At 48.3% G+C, this 16,286-nt stretch overlaps 1 protein-coding gene and 1 non-coding gene across 8 annotated transcripts in view; one reads left to right on the forward strand and one right to left on the reverse strand.

The window, feature by feature from the left end:
* Nucleotides 1-12,147, reverse strand: part of NCOA7 (nuclear receptor coactivator 7) — a 99,137-nt gene extending 86,990 nt beyond the window's left edge. For 3 of the 7 annotated variants that reach the window (XM_075414112.1, XM_075414113.1, XM_075414106.1), the window contains exons 1-2: nucleotides 12,041-12,147; nucleotides 10,701-10,886 (exon numbers count right to left, since the gene is read on the reverse strand). The gene's annotated coding sequence lies outside the window, so the exon portion shown is untranslated. Of the gene's footprint in view, nucleotides 1-2,667; nucleotides 2,794-5,846; nucleotides 5,867-6,211; nucleotides 6,301-10,700; nucleotides 10,887-11,651; nucleotides 11,668-12,040 lie in introns of those variants that run through there. The other 4 variants (XM_075414107.1, XM_075414108.1, XM_075414110.1 and 1 more) reach the window with 4 other exon arrangements.
* A 267-nt stretch (nucleotides 12,148-12,414) lies between these two features.
* Nucleotides 12,415-12,486, forward strand: TRNAE-CUC (transfer RNA glutamic acid (anticodon CUC)). The gene has a single exon. It is a non-coding gene; the product is annotated as a tRNA-Glu (tRNA).
* Nucleotides 12,487-16,286: the final 3,800 nt, after the last annotated feature.

The following is a 16,286-nucleotide window of genomic DNA, read 5'->3' on the forward strand; positions in this document are numbered from 1 at the left end:
ATTCCAGTGACATCCATGGAAGTTTGATTGTTTACAAAGTTTCTAGATATTAAAAAGAAAAAAGCAGAACATCCACAGCCAGAAGAGAGGCTTTTACAGGTTTGTTACCATCTGCTGGGGGATGACAATAGTTTTGCCCAAGAAATCAGTTTTCTAACTTCAAGCCCTTGCATCCCAAATCCTACACTGGTCCACGTGACAAAATGAACACACTACAGTTACCAAGTGCAAAGAAATACACGCTTCCTCAGAAACACCTTAAAATCAGGTTTGGTGCTACAGGTGGCTTCACCTTCAGCTCCACCAGCTCTCCGTCTGCAAACCTCCTCAGCATCCCACTGCCATTTGCACAGACTGCCCAGGCCTCTCTCCAAGTGCAGCTCACTCCCAGCGCAGCGGGGCCCCATTCTGCTCTGTCAGGTCTGGGTCTGCATTTCCTTCCCAGGAGAAGAACACAGAAGGGAACGCACCTTCCTTGCTCCTCTCACAAACTTGACCTGAAGAGCGCTGAGAGCTGAGCAGAAGGGCTAGGAACCACTCTGCTGGGTGCAGCGATTTTCCCGCAGCTCGCCATCCGTGAGGCCTAGGAGGACTCGCCAACACACGCCATTAAATAAGGTCTGGTTCTTTCCATGGGTTTGTCTCACTTGCCACTTCCCACCCTGCCTGCAGAAGGTTCCGGATTTCTTTACTTGCTTTACCATTTTGGCCTCAAGATCAGTCTCTAGTCCCCTTCCCGTAAAACCTGCCTGCTACCTGCCAGGCTCAGCCTGGGACAGCAAACTACCAGGGCAGGACACAATTAGTTGACAAAACACTGAAACTTAAGATCACACAATAGCATCAAATGCACAGTGTCAACAGAGCAGAAGAAAACTGATTTCCAGCTCCTTGATCTCTTTTCATGACAACCAATATTTTACTTGTACTAACAGAAATTCTGCATTACAAAGGGAAATCCAATTTTCAAAACAAATAACCCACTTAAAAATGCATCCACTGAGCGATCGGTTAGCAGCAGGGCTCAATTTTAAGGAATCCAGAATTCCTGTATATAAGGAAACCAAAGTGCCCCAGTGAGCAACCACATCAACACTAGCCCAACACAGGAGATTTTACTTTTCATACTGTAAGCACGACCGTAGCAAGACACAAATGTACATGTCACTGCAAGCTCCTGCCTAGCCTCTCTAGAGCGATGTGATGACGCCAGCCACATCCCACCATCTACTCACCCTCTAACCAACACAGCTCAGCATCATACACTAAAAAAAAAAAAACACACACAAAAAAAACCCAAACACCAAACAAACTCACAACCAAACCAAATAACGTGTAGATCAAACAAAATTTCTTCAGCTGATACCTAAACACAAGGGCTGGGGAACAACTTGCCACACTGGCAGAAAGCCACCCCTGTCATTCCTTTGGGGTTCTCAATTCATCTCCTGACTACTGCGATGATTACTCAGATTGCTTCCTACTTGACCCAGCACATCTGGGTGGCAAGGAGGCTTTCACGTTCATCAACTGTTCCATAGCTGCCAATCATTTGGCCCATATCTGCGCAAGTGACTGGCGTGCAGCAGGCAAAGTCAATCTTTCACCACATTGCTGGACACGTTTCAGCACACCATTCTGTAACAAAGTACGAGTTGAAGTTTTATCCCCTTGGTTCTTCACCCGCTGTCACCAGGATGTCACCACTCACACCACGTATCTACTGGACAACACCTGCAGTTCAGGAGCTTTTAGAGCTGCAGGAACAGCCTGGATTTTATGCCATAGGTTATCACAGCTGATACCTTTAGTCCTAAATCTCCAGCAGCTTCACTGCAAAAGACTTGATTAGCAAATAGGATGAAAAAAAAAGGGAGTATGAAAAGTCAAATGTTGCTTATATATCACAAGGAAATAATTTTTATATACATATATTCTAAATACCACGCAAATCATCTTAATGTCTAAAATTACTATACTCTTCAATGCTTATCTGAATTAGCTGAACCCTTGTAAGGAAGCATTAAGGAAAAACTGAAGCACCTCTCTGGCCTACAAACCTTTGCCAAGCTTTGTACAGCTACCAAAACCCGCACACCGTATTATACCCAGCTTTACCAGAAGGGCCCAGCTCTTTGGTATTAGTACAGCTACTTAAAAAGCATCACAGAAACGTCACTGCTTAAGCTGATGGTAAAATAAAGCCCTTGTCACCACACTGGGGCATTACCTGACCTCGAGACAGCTAACTGCAGCAACAGCCTAGTGCTACCTACTACGTTCTTTGTGCACAGTGACTACTGGCACACCGCGCAAGCACTGCCGAGCCACCGGCGATACCGAGTTACTCCTTGCAGCATCCCGTCCAAGTAACAATCTAGGCAGGTCCCAAATAGTTTCTGCAATCACAGCACCACCTGACCTGGCAGGCAGCCATCCACACCTCTTCCCTCAGAATGAAGGTGGCAGCAATGGTTCATAAATATTCATACTTCTTTTCTATCGGCTGCATTAGCTTAGAGTATTTAAAAAGAAAACAAAGCAGAAAAAGACAGATGGCATGTGGGACAGAAAGCTGAAAAATCAGACAGGACTAGCAGCAGATACAAAGCGCACTGTCAGAAAAGCTTAAATTTTTTCGAAAAATGAGTCAGGAAACAAAATTACCTTTTCTTAAGATACGGTCGAGTTCAAGGAAGCAGGCGCTCTCACTGTGAACTTCCTCTAAATGGTGCACTGGGACAGCTCTTTGTCTGCCCGGGCAGTCTTAGATCCTGGGGAATTATCAGATATCTATGGAAACACCATGGGAAGGTCCCAAAATGAGTCACTAGTGGGCGAGACCACTGCAAGAAAAATTCTTTTCTAGAAATTGGTAGCTATTAATAAAAGGCTTTTAAATCCTGCTAAGTGGATAGAGAATGAAACATAAACAATCCTAATTTGACACTGTAACCAAAAGGTAAACGCAAATCTTGCCTGTATAAACAGCTATAACTTCCCTGCTCAGCTCGGATGTTTTCTGTTCCTGTAAACCAGGCTGATCTTACCATTACTTAAATATGACGTGTAGTCACAGAGTCTACATTTCAGAAAGGATGTTGAAAAAAAAACCTGTAAAACATAATTAGCCATAACAAAGGCAACAGAAGAAAAAAAAATGGCACCTCAGTGGGCTCTACATGTAGCTTATCAAACAGGAGGCCTGATGCTTAATTACAATGCATGAGTACTACAGGGGACAGAATAACTGAGAGCAGGGAACAGCTTCATCTGGCCATCAAGGCCGTAGGACCACACAGCACATGGAATTTGAGGCATGCAACTGAAAGCACAGCTCACATCTTAAAAACAAGATAAATAACAACCAGAAAGGTTTATTAAGATTATGATGAGTACTCTCCACACTGAGAGCTCCAAACCTAAGACAGAAGCGTTCCTAAAGGATAAGCTGCAGTTCCATGACAAGTTATTAAGTCTACAGATGCACAACCACAGCCTCCTGCCCCGCTGCACCACGCTGCCCACCCCAAAACTGAACAAACAGCTCGTAACAGACACTTTCCAGCAGCCGCTCACACAGTGTATGCGTTTGTATGTGTAGGTACTCCCGCGTAGGTGTTTAATTGTGTCAATCTGAAACAGTACGTTTGCAGAGGGAATATAATCCCTGTAGCTTGCAGTGAATTTTGTCACTGCTTCAGTTTCACGAATCAAGCTATGGACAAATGACATGGGAACACATAAACCAGCCAGATTTTACAAATATATAACTAAATAAAATCAGATAACTTCTTTTCAAGGTACTTGTTTGCGCCCTGCTTTTCTTCCCGGACAAAGGAGGCCACCTAAGTGAGCACTCTTCATGCCGACTTTACTCCTCAACTGTAGCATTATGTTTCCTCTTTTTGGGAAAAAGATTTTAACCCTCATGACAAACCCACAGCAGCATGCATGTTCCTCCTCGAGGGCGCAGATCCTGGGAGCAGGGAGCAAGAAACTACCAACTCTGTGGCAGGTGGCCATCCCACCCATCAATAGCTACAGCAGCAAGTGGACACATCACTAAAACAAGAGCTGCGCCCATGAAAGCCTTAGACTTGCTTGGCTTATTGATCATGAGGGGGAAGAGATTTGTCAGTCTGCTGCTTCCTGGGTGATGACACTAGACGCACCCCGCCAGCAGCGCCGAGGACCACGACTGCCTGCTGCTGCATCGGGCACCTGCCGAGACACAGAAGGCACAAGCCAGGGGCCAGACAGGGAGTTCTAACATTTTTCTCGACATTGGGTATGATCCAGCTTTCCTTCAATGCCTACTGGAAAGCAAAGGCAAACCGAGTCCCTTCGTCCCTCATTTCCATCACAATGTTTGTGAACAATCTCCAGCTGCCTGAGGCAGCAATTTCTTGTGTCAGATCATGCTCCAGAGGCTCACACTAATTCCCCACCTTTGAAACACTCACCCAGATGGGTGACTGCAGGGAGCCACTCTGGCTGCAGTGCCCATCTATAGGATTCTCACAATTCTGTCACTAACTTATTTGAAGAAATGTTATTCTCCAAACAAAAATCACTCTCCAACGAATTCACCTCTATTTGAATAGGGGGACTTATTCCCTGACACTGTAAGGGATTTGCATGCTCTCCACTGAAGTCAGGACCATAAGCTAGCCAAACATTTACTAGAGCCAATCCCCAGCCAATATTACCCTTCTCTTTCAAAATCATGGATACATAAAGCAACGAAGCTCTATTCCTATGAAACAAATAAGGACTGTTCCAATCCAACCCTAAGTCACCTCAGCTCCAAAGGGAGTCACTAATCATTTTGGCAATAAATGTGATGAATTCAAACGCGAGTGTGGCTGCTGGTGCAGTGAGAACAGGACAACAGGACACTGGGCAAAGGTGAGGAGCGACTCAGAGACTGTGCCTCACAACTGACTTAGACAAATCAGGTTTTCTACAAGTGTTTCTCTTTCATAACGTGACACAAAACAAGAAAAAAAGGTAGTGAATTTAACTGGAGGACAGAATTTCCCTCCAAGCACAAGATTTTGATCCTTTGTTTAAAAAAAAAAAGAAAAAAAAACAGAAGGGAAAGCCATCAGACAGCATTTTGTCTACAAGCAGTCCCACCAGCTTCACTACAATCTTCACAAGATCAGTACTACTTGCATGTTTAGATCCTTAATATATTTTGTGTATATTCACAGACATTTTCCAGGTAAAATGATGAAAGAGAATGCAGCCTAAAATGCACTAGGACTAACCGTGACTTCAAGACATATACTCCTGATAAAATAGTCTACATTCAGAAAGTATATACACACACATACTTTTCTTGTCATTTTCCATTAATTTTCTGAAGTCTGTGTGTGTATACATACACACCCAAAAGAACAACACCAGCAAAACGTGACATTCACACTACATAAACACTTGCTGATACAACACGCTGGGAGAGTTAATCAATACACATTTTAAGCGCTGTCCAAACACAGGCCCTTGGTCTGGGTCACAGGATTTGAGGCAAACCATAATCGATTACCGGGCACCCACCCACCTTAAAAGCCCATCGCTGTGCATTAATACAAGAAAGGTACTTCATGGCAGAACAACAACTGCGGCGTGCGAAGCCAAGGCACAGTAAGAGCCCGTTACTGCGCCTAAGCGTTCACCACCTGGCTCCGCACCGGCAAGCACACCACGCCGCACCACCCGCCACAGGCCAGCCCCGCAGCACCGGGTGACGAGCCGCAGCGAGGGCAGGCCGCTGCGCACACCGAGACGGACGCGAGTCGGCACCTCTCAACGGCGACAGCCCGAGGCCACACATTTACCCGGAGAGCGCGCCCGGAACATTCCAGCAAACCACCCGGGATCCGCGCAGGGAGGGAGGGAGGCAAGGAACAACCGAGGCTCGAAGCCGCGGCAGCCAGCACGGGCGGCGGCGAAGGCGGGGGCGGGCCGAGCGGAGCCGCCGCCGCCGCCGCCCCGGGGGAGCCCACCGCGGCCGGGGGCCGCCCCTCCTCCCCTCCCGCCCCGCGGGGCCAGCCAGCAGGCGAACACCTCCTCCTCCTCCTCTTCCTCCTCCAACCCCGCGGCCCCGCCGCGGACAAGGCTGTGGCCGACCAGACGCGCCCGCCCCACACACAGCGTAAACAAGAACACAACGCGCCCCGCTCCCCCTCCCCGCGGCGCGCACCTGCAGAGCGGGCGGGCGGGCAGCATGGCGGCCCCGCGCCCGGGCCCCGCTGCCCGGCGGCGGCAGCAGGTCGCTGCGGGAGCGCCGGCCGCAGCGCTCCCCGCTCAGCCGCAGCAGCGCCGGCCCCGCCGATCCCCCGGGCACCGCACGGCACGGCCCGGCCCGCGGCTCCGCCCTGCCCCGGCGATCCCGCCTCCCGCCCCGCCCCGGCCCCCCCGGTGGGTAGCGGCCGCCCCGGGCCGGGGGTCGGCGGGCGCAGCGCTCCGGGAGCGGGCCCGTAACGGAGGGGGGGGCGCGCGTCTCCCGAGCCATTCCAGGGGCCTCTGCGCCCGCCCGGCACGGTGCCGCCCGGTCGGCCTGCCTGCCTGCGGGGCCGAAACCACGCCGAGCACGGGCTGTGCCTTCACCGGGCGCTGCCCCGGGAGAGGGGTTCTGTCAAGGCCAGCGCTGACCCGAAGCCGGTTCTGGAACGGAGGCGAACCACCGCCGCTCGGCCCCCGGGAACTGCAGAGCCAGCAGCCTCTGCCCGCCGCTCCCACGCCGCCAGCGCGCCGGCTTCTCCACCAGCCCCGACGCACCAAAACCCGCCGCAGTTACCAGCACCTCCAGTCCCGTACTGGGGACAATGCCAGGTGACCCTTCCAGGCATGCGGCTGTGGCCAGCCTCAGCAACATCTGGCTTCCCACTCCCTCCTGCGGTCCGCAACCAGCCCAAACCTTCTCCAGTCTGAAAGCACTGGAAAAGCATAGAAGGACTGGGAAGCTTAGAAAAAGGCCCACGACCTTGTTAACACCATTAAATCCCCCATTCTGCAGCTCAAAAGCCTGAAGACAGGCAGCTACCCGCATAAATAAAAACACAAAGCATATACGTACGCATACAGATGCTAAAAGAATGTGCAAAAATAAACTAGCAAGCTGTGTGCCCTGTCTCCAGAGAAGAATCATTTTTCTTAGTAGTTACAATGTTACAAATCCAATGAGTTTTAATTTTAACTAAGAGACAAATCTGTCAACAGCCTATTTTTTTAACCTAACAGCTGCTTAAAGACCCGTTTCAAAATCACACCTGTGGACTTCAGGACCGAATGCAACTCCAGTGCGGGCACACAGCCCCCTCCCACCACCGCCACTGCCCTACGGGTAGCACGTGCTTTCTACCGCCCAGAGCCAGCACCCCACGGGACAGTAACTGCCTCCACTCCTCCACTGAACTTGCTGCCGTACTTCCAGCTAAAATGGAAGTTTGCATCTGATATAATTTTTTTCCAAAACAGTTTATTTCACAAGACACAGATTTTCTTTGTACATAGTCTCCTGCTTAGAGGATACATTCTGATGGCACACTGCAGTTACTACATCTCACATCTACGTTATTACCCAGGCAAAAGACGGGCAAACCCAAAGCTACATTGGTTAAAAACTCAAAGACCTGACTGGCACAAGGGTTCTCCAGCACAGCACAGCAGAACGGGGCCCTGCTCTCGGTTACTCCTCCGGCACTGCTGAGGTAACAAGATTGGGGAAAAAGAGGAAGAAAACTGCAAACTTAAAACAGTTCCACTCACCTGACTTCTTCTGGATTTGCCGAACTGCAACAGAAGATACGCAGCCCCATCCATCAGAGCGGTGCAAACCCTGCTTCCCTCTCAGCTGAGCTTGCGCAGCAGTGACAGTGACCAACACCGCATCTAGCTGCAGCAAAAGTTGTCTCTGTCCTAACGTACCAGTTCCCTGTCCACCACCATTCCAAACGCCTCCGCTGTGTGGTGTAGAAAGCTCTATGAGGACAATGCATAGATTCCATCCAGCAGACAAAGAAACCACACAATATTTACATTGCCCCAAGCGTTTCAAATACATGTTCTAGCCTACGGGTGTGGGGAATAAATTACTCCAGCTCCTGTCAGAGCAGCAGAACAAGCAGGCCAGGGCTGGAACAGACGCATCGTACAAGTTCTGGTTACGGCATGGTGAGTTACTGCCTGGAGCTCAACCCACAGAGTTCACGTTGTTGGAAGAAACTGCGTGAGTGGGACCTAATATACCACTCTTCTATTCTGCTGAGTCTGGAAGTAAGAGGTAATGCCCGACTATCAGTTAAAGCGATTAACATGAGATATACACACACACACACATCACCTTTGAAATAACATTTTGTTTTGGTCTCTCTGTGGCATAGAGGATAGACAGCAGTCTGAATGGTTTGCTCTTTCCCGTGGCAATACGTTCCACGGCAATTGATATGAACACAAATGATCTAACATCATTTCATTCATTGTCTTTGTCATATCAACACTTAGAATATCTGAGAAAATCTTAAATTCATGTCTCTCATCCATTTCAGGATTGGGCAAATTTGTTTTGTCACCGACTGCACTATTTTGACGGAGACAAGATGCAAGTTTGCTTTTTTAATCACTTCCAGATTGTGCATTTTTACCCTAGAAAAAGATTTCTCACACAAACTCATATGCATAATAACACATGGAAGACAGAATAGACATGGGATTCTTAAGTACAATGTTTGAATCGGGTTTGATCTCCCAGAATATAGACTACAGTGTATATTAATAGAGCTGCACGCGTTACAGGAAAAAAATTGTCAGAGGTGCTGACAATGTTTATGGCCTGCACTCAGATCAGCTTATGCTAATATCACAAAAAATATTGTATTGCTCATGTGTGGTTCATGTAATTAATGTTTTTTTTAACATCTGTAGTTGTTAGCTTATGGCTTATTTATTTAAGAAAGAGAACCTGCCATAAAGAATTATACTGATGAGCCTGAATACCATAACCATCCAATTTTGAAAAGGTACAAAAATAAAGGTGACACCAATTTTTCCTTTTTCCATTAGCAGTCATCCTGGTTTTCCCAAATACTGTTACAATTATTCACCATGAAGTAGTCACAAAATAGGTTTCATACAGGCAGACTTGTATGTATAATTGAGGCTCTGCTTGATCCTACCATGCACTGGGGGCTGACTTCTGTAACAATACATTGCTATTTTTAGCCTGGTTTCTTCGGTTTATGCAATGATGAATTCTCTGAGTGTCCCAAACTAACCCTGTAACTTTGAATTGATTGTCTAGATATAACTCGATCTGACAGAGGTGTGAAACTTGTAGAAATTTTCAGTAAAAATGAAAGAGAAAGAGACCATGGCTTGAAGCTTTTATAAAACGTTCTCCCCTAATAACTGACCCTGTGCACCCATTTCTTCTGTCTAGTAGAGGAAACCAGAAGCTGCTTCCAAAGCGCTCTGCAGAAAAAAAGACCAAAAAAAAAAAGGGATTTGCTCAGATGCATGAGGAGATGATGAAAAAAGTTGTATTTGTTTCAATTAAGGTATTTTGTTAAGCTCAGTGGACACTGGATGAAGCACCCCACTGCCGTACTTTATCCCGAACCCCGGAATCACGTGCATTGTAACACAGGCTAAGGGGGAAAAAAGCTGACACGTCTTCCCAAATCAAATACAGTGTCAGGGGAAGAACGGAAGGTTAAGGAAAACAATACAAAAACTTGTAAAAATATTTATAAAAATATTGCTGGTGAGTTACTCCTGTTTTTCTTCAGGATCTTTAAAATATTTTCTGTGAAAGGTAACTGACTATTTCGCTCAGTATTAAGACATGACACTGCAAAACAGACTGCCCCCTAGCCCTGTTTAAGTCAAACTACAAGAAGAAAGAGCAAGTCACTGTACAGCTTGGAAGATGATTTTGGAGCGAGGAGTATCAGAACTGCAGTTACATTTAGACAGCCCTTCTGAGATTTTCCTTAGATTCTCCCCATAAAAACACTTTTATGGTGAACATAGATATAAGAAATATAAACTACAATAGTATTTTTTCCCCCAGAAAATCATTATAATCTAACAGCTAGGTAACCATTCTGACTACACATGGAAATTAAACATAAAATAGCAGAAGACTGTGCATCATCTTTTCCTTCCCTCTCCTCTCCCACCTCCCTGAAAGTGGGATGATGTACATTTTAAATTAGGCTAACTTGAAGAAGAAAAGCTGATGCCAAGACTTTCCAGATCAAATACACAGCTGAGGAAAGATGAGTGATAAATGCACACATGACGCACAGTTATAAATATCATTTACAGGTTCTGCGCAAATCAAGGGTGTTCACTACTGCTGAAGCACGTACCCCAGGCACTAAAGACAATTTGTACTTACCATTATGTAGTGGAAACATACCCAACAATATACTTCCAGTAAATTAGCACATTACTTTGATGTTACTCATTTTTGCATAGAAAGCCTACTGTCACACATCAATTACCATAGCAAATTAAAGTAACAATAATATGTAACATACTCATATGGAACAGACAAGTTAATTGCATGCTGCTTTACAGCTTGCATTTAAAGTAACCACTCTGATTTTTCAGGTTCCAAAATTCAGCTTTGCATACCAAACTCTGAAAGCTGGGGTACGGTACCTCTAACAGCGAATGTTACTCACTTGGTTTTACTGACACAGCGCCGTTCTGTCGTGTTAAGTGGAAAGAAACACCAGCCCTCTGACATTCCTTCCCTGGCGCTTTCGGGAAGATCATTCTTCTCCAGCTAGCATCGTAGGGATGCAGGTACAGGCTGCTTCTGCGCTGGCAGGAGGCTGAATCGCTGACAGTTTCACTGATGCATTTCTCTGTCGGTTATAGGAAGCCAGAGAAGAGGCATAATCTTTTGTCAGTGCACATGACTTGTACAGAAAAGAAAGCTACTTCTAAAAATAACTACACAGCATGAGAGTCTCAATGCCACTTCCCTGGTGGTCTAGTGGTCAGCCCCCACCCCTCACAGCCTGGGTTCACACCCAGGAAAAGATCTCCTATTTCAGTAAAACTTCTCTACTACATACATTAGTTTTCACTACTCTCATAGCTGTAATCAATGACCCTTTCACTGGTCAATAGAAATTTAGTATATTACACATCTTGAAAAAAACTTACTAATTGTCAAGCATAACAGAGCAAGAACAATTTGTTTCTACATCTAAGCGTTTCCTAAGACACGGGCAAAACACATTCGCCCGCCCTGCCATCGGCCATGAGTACATCCCTGAGGAAGCCAGGGCTCTTTACGTTTGCTTTCAGACTCTCTGAAGCTTTTACAGATAAGCTAAGGCATATCTGCAAAATTCACAAGCATTACGTCTGAAGCTTATCTAAACACAGAAAGGGTTTCTTATGTAATGCATTTCAGAGGCAGAGGGGTTGAGAACGAGAAATTTGCTTGTGTAGCGCAAACTATCTTCTATTATGGACACTGCTTAAATAGGGAAAATTAATTTTGCTAGTACTGCTTGCAGATCTGCTTTGCTCATGAAGGCAGCAGGCCAGAGGAAAAAGCGCTCATGCAGACATCGTCTGCATCGATGGCAGAGTTTCTACTCCTCTCGCAGACACCTCACCCGAAAAAAGCGAAGCCACAGATTCTCATCTGCCGTGTCAGGAGGCCCCGGCAGCATACGACAACCAAACCGCCAGCCTGGTTTCCCTACGTGGAAGCCACGGGCTCCCAGCTGAGGGAGGCCCTCGGATCGGCTCCCCCCCGCAGCCCCAAGCACTCTCCCCGCTTCCACAGCCCGCCCGCAGAGCCACCAGGGCCGGGCAGCGCAGGCGCTCGGCGGGCCAGGCCTCGCCTGGAGCCGCTACAGCGGCACCCCGCAGGGAGACCGTCAGGTGAGGAACAGCGGGAACAGCCAACACGACGTGAGGAAAAATCGCGGAGGGCCCCGGCGGAGGAAGTGGGCCCGGCCCGGTCCGCAGCCCTCCCCGCGCCCCGGCGCCTTCCTCCTACCGAGCGCCCGCCGTCCCCGGCCGCGCAGCTCCTGCCTGTCGCGCTGTGCGGGGCGCACCTCCTCCCGCTGCTGCACCGCCGCGCCCGCGGCTCTGTCCCGCCCGGCCTCCCGCCGCCATCCCGCCTCCCGCCCACGGCGAAAGCCCCTCAACCGCCTCGCCTGAGGCGCCCCCTCTCCTCTCATCCCCCGCCGCCTCCCCCCTCTTCCGTGGGTTGGAATGGAACGTCCCTCCCTACACACAGCTGTCTCCGGGACTTGGTACTGCCCGGGGTGGGGGGGGCACAAAGACAAGAAACCGAGACGACGGTAAAAAGCGGGTGGTGTGGGTATGGGCTTCTGCTCTTGAGGAAGGAGTTGAAAACGTATTGCAGGTTCCCTGGTGGTCTAGTGGTTAGGATTCGGCGCTCTCACCGCCGCGGCCCGGGTTCGATTCCCGGTCAGGGAAAAAGCCTTTTGGTCTTATCTCTCGCCTGTTCGGTTTCTCTCCGAGCCTCTCCTTGTGCTTTTACAACTCAGGGAGCACCCGGCCGGCTGCTGTGCGAGTCCGAGGCGTCGGCGTCGCTGCGCAGCAGCGAGTTTAAGAGGCGCTTGGCAGTCTGGAGGAGTCGCGCACGAAGGCAGCGTGCGAAGTCCCACTGGCCCGTGCAGGCACGGGGAGCCTGCCCAGGTGTAGCATCTGTCTGGAAGTTTTCCCTTCACAAAACTGCCTATGGACACCCCGTGCCCGCCCACAGGGTTTCTAGGAGTCAGCAGAGGGCTGCCGAGAGGGACACAGGCAGGGCTGTTGGCCAGCACTTAGAAATACCGTATTTTCCTTTTTTTTGTCTGCTCTGACAGCTAAGGGTGTTCCCATACCTTTCCCCCAACAGATAAAGGGTCACTTGTTGCCATCATGCATCCTTGGCCCATGGCAGCAGGGACCCCCTTCACTGTCCCTGCTGTGTGTGCCTCTCCAAACCAGCGTCGTGTCCCCCAGAGAAGGTGGGGAGGGTTTGTCCCCTGCACCTGTCTCCTAGCAGGAGAAGAGCTGCAGTTCCCCGTGGTGTCTCCTCACCTGTGGAGCAGACTGTCTCTTTGCAGTGTTTGCACAGCCCTCGTCACGCAGGGTTGTTTGGTATCTGGTCAGGGGGACAAGAGAGAGCCTAGATATTCTTTGGGAGCCGGAAGGAAAGAAACAGAGAGGACAAAAGGAGTTTTAATACCTCCCTGTCATTAGCATCTGTCTCGCTCCCTCCTGCAAGGAAGCCCTCAGCACACTTTCTCAGCTCCTAGCAATGGTGCAGGTGACTTGGAAGGTGAGGTGAGGAGGAGAGAGGCGATGAGAACAGGGTAAAGCCTCTTCCAGTCCTGTGGCAGCGGGGTGCCTCCCCTCCTCCTCCTCCGCCCAGAGCTCCCTGGCAGCAAGCAGGTCTGTCCCATAGCAGAGCACATCAGCTGCGCGCCCAACCTCACAGCCAGGGCTCCAGCAAGAGCTGCTCTTCTTGTCCCCATAGTCCCCCACCTCTCCCCTCTGCCTGTGATTTGTGGGGCGAGAGGGTCGGCAGTGGGAGAACCTCTTCTTTGATGTTGGAGCGATGCCTTGCCTGTGGTGGACTGACCACCAGTTGCCTACCCAGCCGTGCTCTCACTCCCCCTCCTCAGCAGGGCAGGGGGAGAAAATAAGATGAAAAATTTGTGGGTTGAGATGAAGGCAGTTTAATGCAAGAAAGCAAAGGCTGTGCACGGAAGCAAAGCAAAAAAAAGATTTGTTCTTTTCTTTGCATCAGCAAGTGATGTCCAGCCACTTCCTTGGAATCAGGGCCCCATGTAGTAGTTGCTTTGGAAGACAAATGCCTTAGTAATTAACTTCATCATGCATCTCTGCTCCCTTCTCCTAGCTTTTATTGCTGAGCACGACCGTCATATGGTAGGGAATATCCCCTTTAGTCAGTTTGGATCAGCTGTCCTGGCTGTGTCCCCTCCCAAACTCTTGCCCCTCCCCACCCTACTGGCCTTGGGAGGGGGGAGTGTTGAAGAGACAGCCTTCATGCTGTAGGAACACAGCCCAGCAGTGGCCACAACATTGGCATGTTATCAGCACCATTCTAGCTACAAATACGAAGCATAGCACAATGAGGGCTGCTATGGGGAAAGTTAACTCCATCCCAGGAAGACTCAAAATGCAGGTAGAACAAGAAATATTCACAATAAATGAATATAATAGTTACCTTTAGACAGACTGCAAAACAGACTCTAGCATAGCTGGCAGATTATGCTTTAGCAGCGATCCTTCCTGCTGCCAGGAGAGAGCCATGGCCCTCGCGTCGCCCATGTAGCTCCTTAATGCTCTCAGGCCATGCTTTATGCTGGAGTACTCCGCACTGATGTGAAAGCACCACTGGAAATAATGGCTTTGGCTGCCTTTCCCAGGGTGTGCCAGAGGCGTACTGCGGTCTGGGCTGCCCTCCAATGCAGCTAGGAGCGTCTTGTGAGAAATCCCAAGGTCCTTCACTGCATTTTTTATGACAAGGAAGCCTCAAGGGGGTGAAAAAGTATGGGATCACCTTTGCTTTAAAGCTGAAAGCAAACACTCAAAAGGGCTGTAATTACCCTTTAGATATTAAGAAAAGCTGCTCAATAATAGCCAAGCACTGGGAGCTAAGGAATTATTGCACTCCTGTGGTTGGAGGTCGTTAAGAATGGACTGGGCAAGCATCTCATCAAGGGTTTCCGACTGGGCCAGGGCAACAGCTCAGTGGGTCTCCTAAGGTCCTGGAAATCCTGATTTTGTTATTTTGTCTTGGACTTTCCCCTATAATTACCAGTTTATATGAGTTGCACTGAGCTAGCTGTGCAGGGCTCTCAGATTCCCCCCTGTCTCTTCGCTCTCAGTGAAATGCATTACCAAGTTGGTGGAAGAAGTTGCTGTTTTCTATCTCAGAAAATGATGGATCATTTTAGAAGCAGCTGAAGTGAATTTCAGGTGTTGGCTACTTTCCCAGAAAAGGTATAGGTGTGGTTTGACAGAATAGAAACAAAAAAAGCATTTCCTTTGGTTTTAACTCATTTTGTAGTAGTGTATTTGCACGCTCTTAGCATCATGAGTCCAGTTTTAGAGTCATCTGAGAAAGGATAATCATATGTAAGATTTTAGAAATCTAGAGAAAATCCCCAGAATAGCTCTTGTACACAAAGAAGGAGTACAGTTTCCAGTATTTTGCTAGGAATGGAAGCACAGTCTCTGAAGAGGCTACCTAACAGCCTTCCCAAGCCCTTCTCAGTCTGATGCCAGGCCTGAAACTTGCCCTCGCACAGAGAACAAATATCCACCTGGCACGGAGGGGGAACCAGTCCTCTTGCTGGTGTCCTACTGCTTCAGGTCCCACTGTGATTAAAGGTGTCCTGGTCTAGCATGAAAAGACTCCAGGATCAGTGCTCACCTTCAGCATGGATTGAACAGTTACGGCAGTTCCTGGCTCCCTGTTTCCTGGGCCTTAGATGAATGTGATGGTGGGAAGGACCAGGGTACTTGTTTTCAATAGGTGGAAGAAGCGTCTTTCCTAGATTCTTTGTCAATATTTTTGTTTTAAATAATAAGTAACTCCTGACACTGGCATGCTGAAGCCCCAGAAAAGGTGGTCTGTTTTGCAGAGGACTGGCAGTACAATCAAAGGCACATTACAAAAGCCACCTGGCACGTTCCTGCACAGGCTGGAACAGAGGTATTTTAAACAAATACAAGATCAATATGGTTTGGGTTTGTTGTTTTTGGGGTTTTTTTTTGAAGCATCACATTCTCCAAGTGTAGTTGAATCTGCTTCTAACTGTGATATATTCTGAGGTACTGGATCACAAGTATTTTTACTTTCATTTCTGTACTTCCTCAGAAGCTTGACCGACCGCCTTCCATCTCCCAGCAAAGGCTGATGGGAGTGCACTGCAGTAGAAAGAAGGAAAGTAAGGAAAACAACGCCTTGACTATAGCTCAGTTTAAACCAGCAGCTGAGTTTCTGATTAAGACTGTTAACTCTTACTTTTTATGCTTTATTGGGAAATTTGGGAACAGGAGCTTTCACATGTAAACTTGATCTTTAATCTCTGGTGTTAACTTTTCTTTCTGGCTATCTCCTTTACGTTACAGCCCTACATTAATTCCACTTCTTATTTTTTTTCCAATCCTGTATGAAATACCTTACCTGTGAGCAAACACAGAATTTTGCACAACTTTTACAACCTATAGACTCTTTAGAAAACGAAAGCTCCCAG

This window comes from Opisthocomus hoazin, chromosome 2, assembly GCF_030867145.1.
Source record: "Opisthocomus hoazin isolate bOpiHoa1 chromosome 2, bOpiHoa1.hap1, whole genome shotgun sequence".
Taxonomy (NCBI): Eukaryota; Metazoa; Chordata; class Aves; order Opisthocomiformes; family Opisthocomidae; genus Opisthocomus; species Opisthocomus hoazin.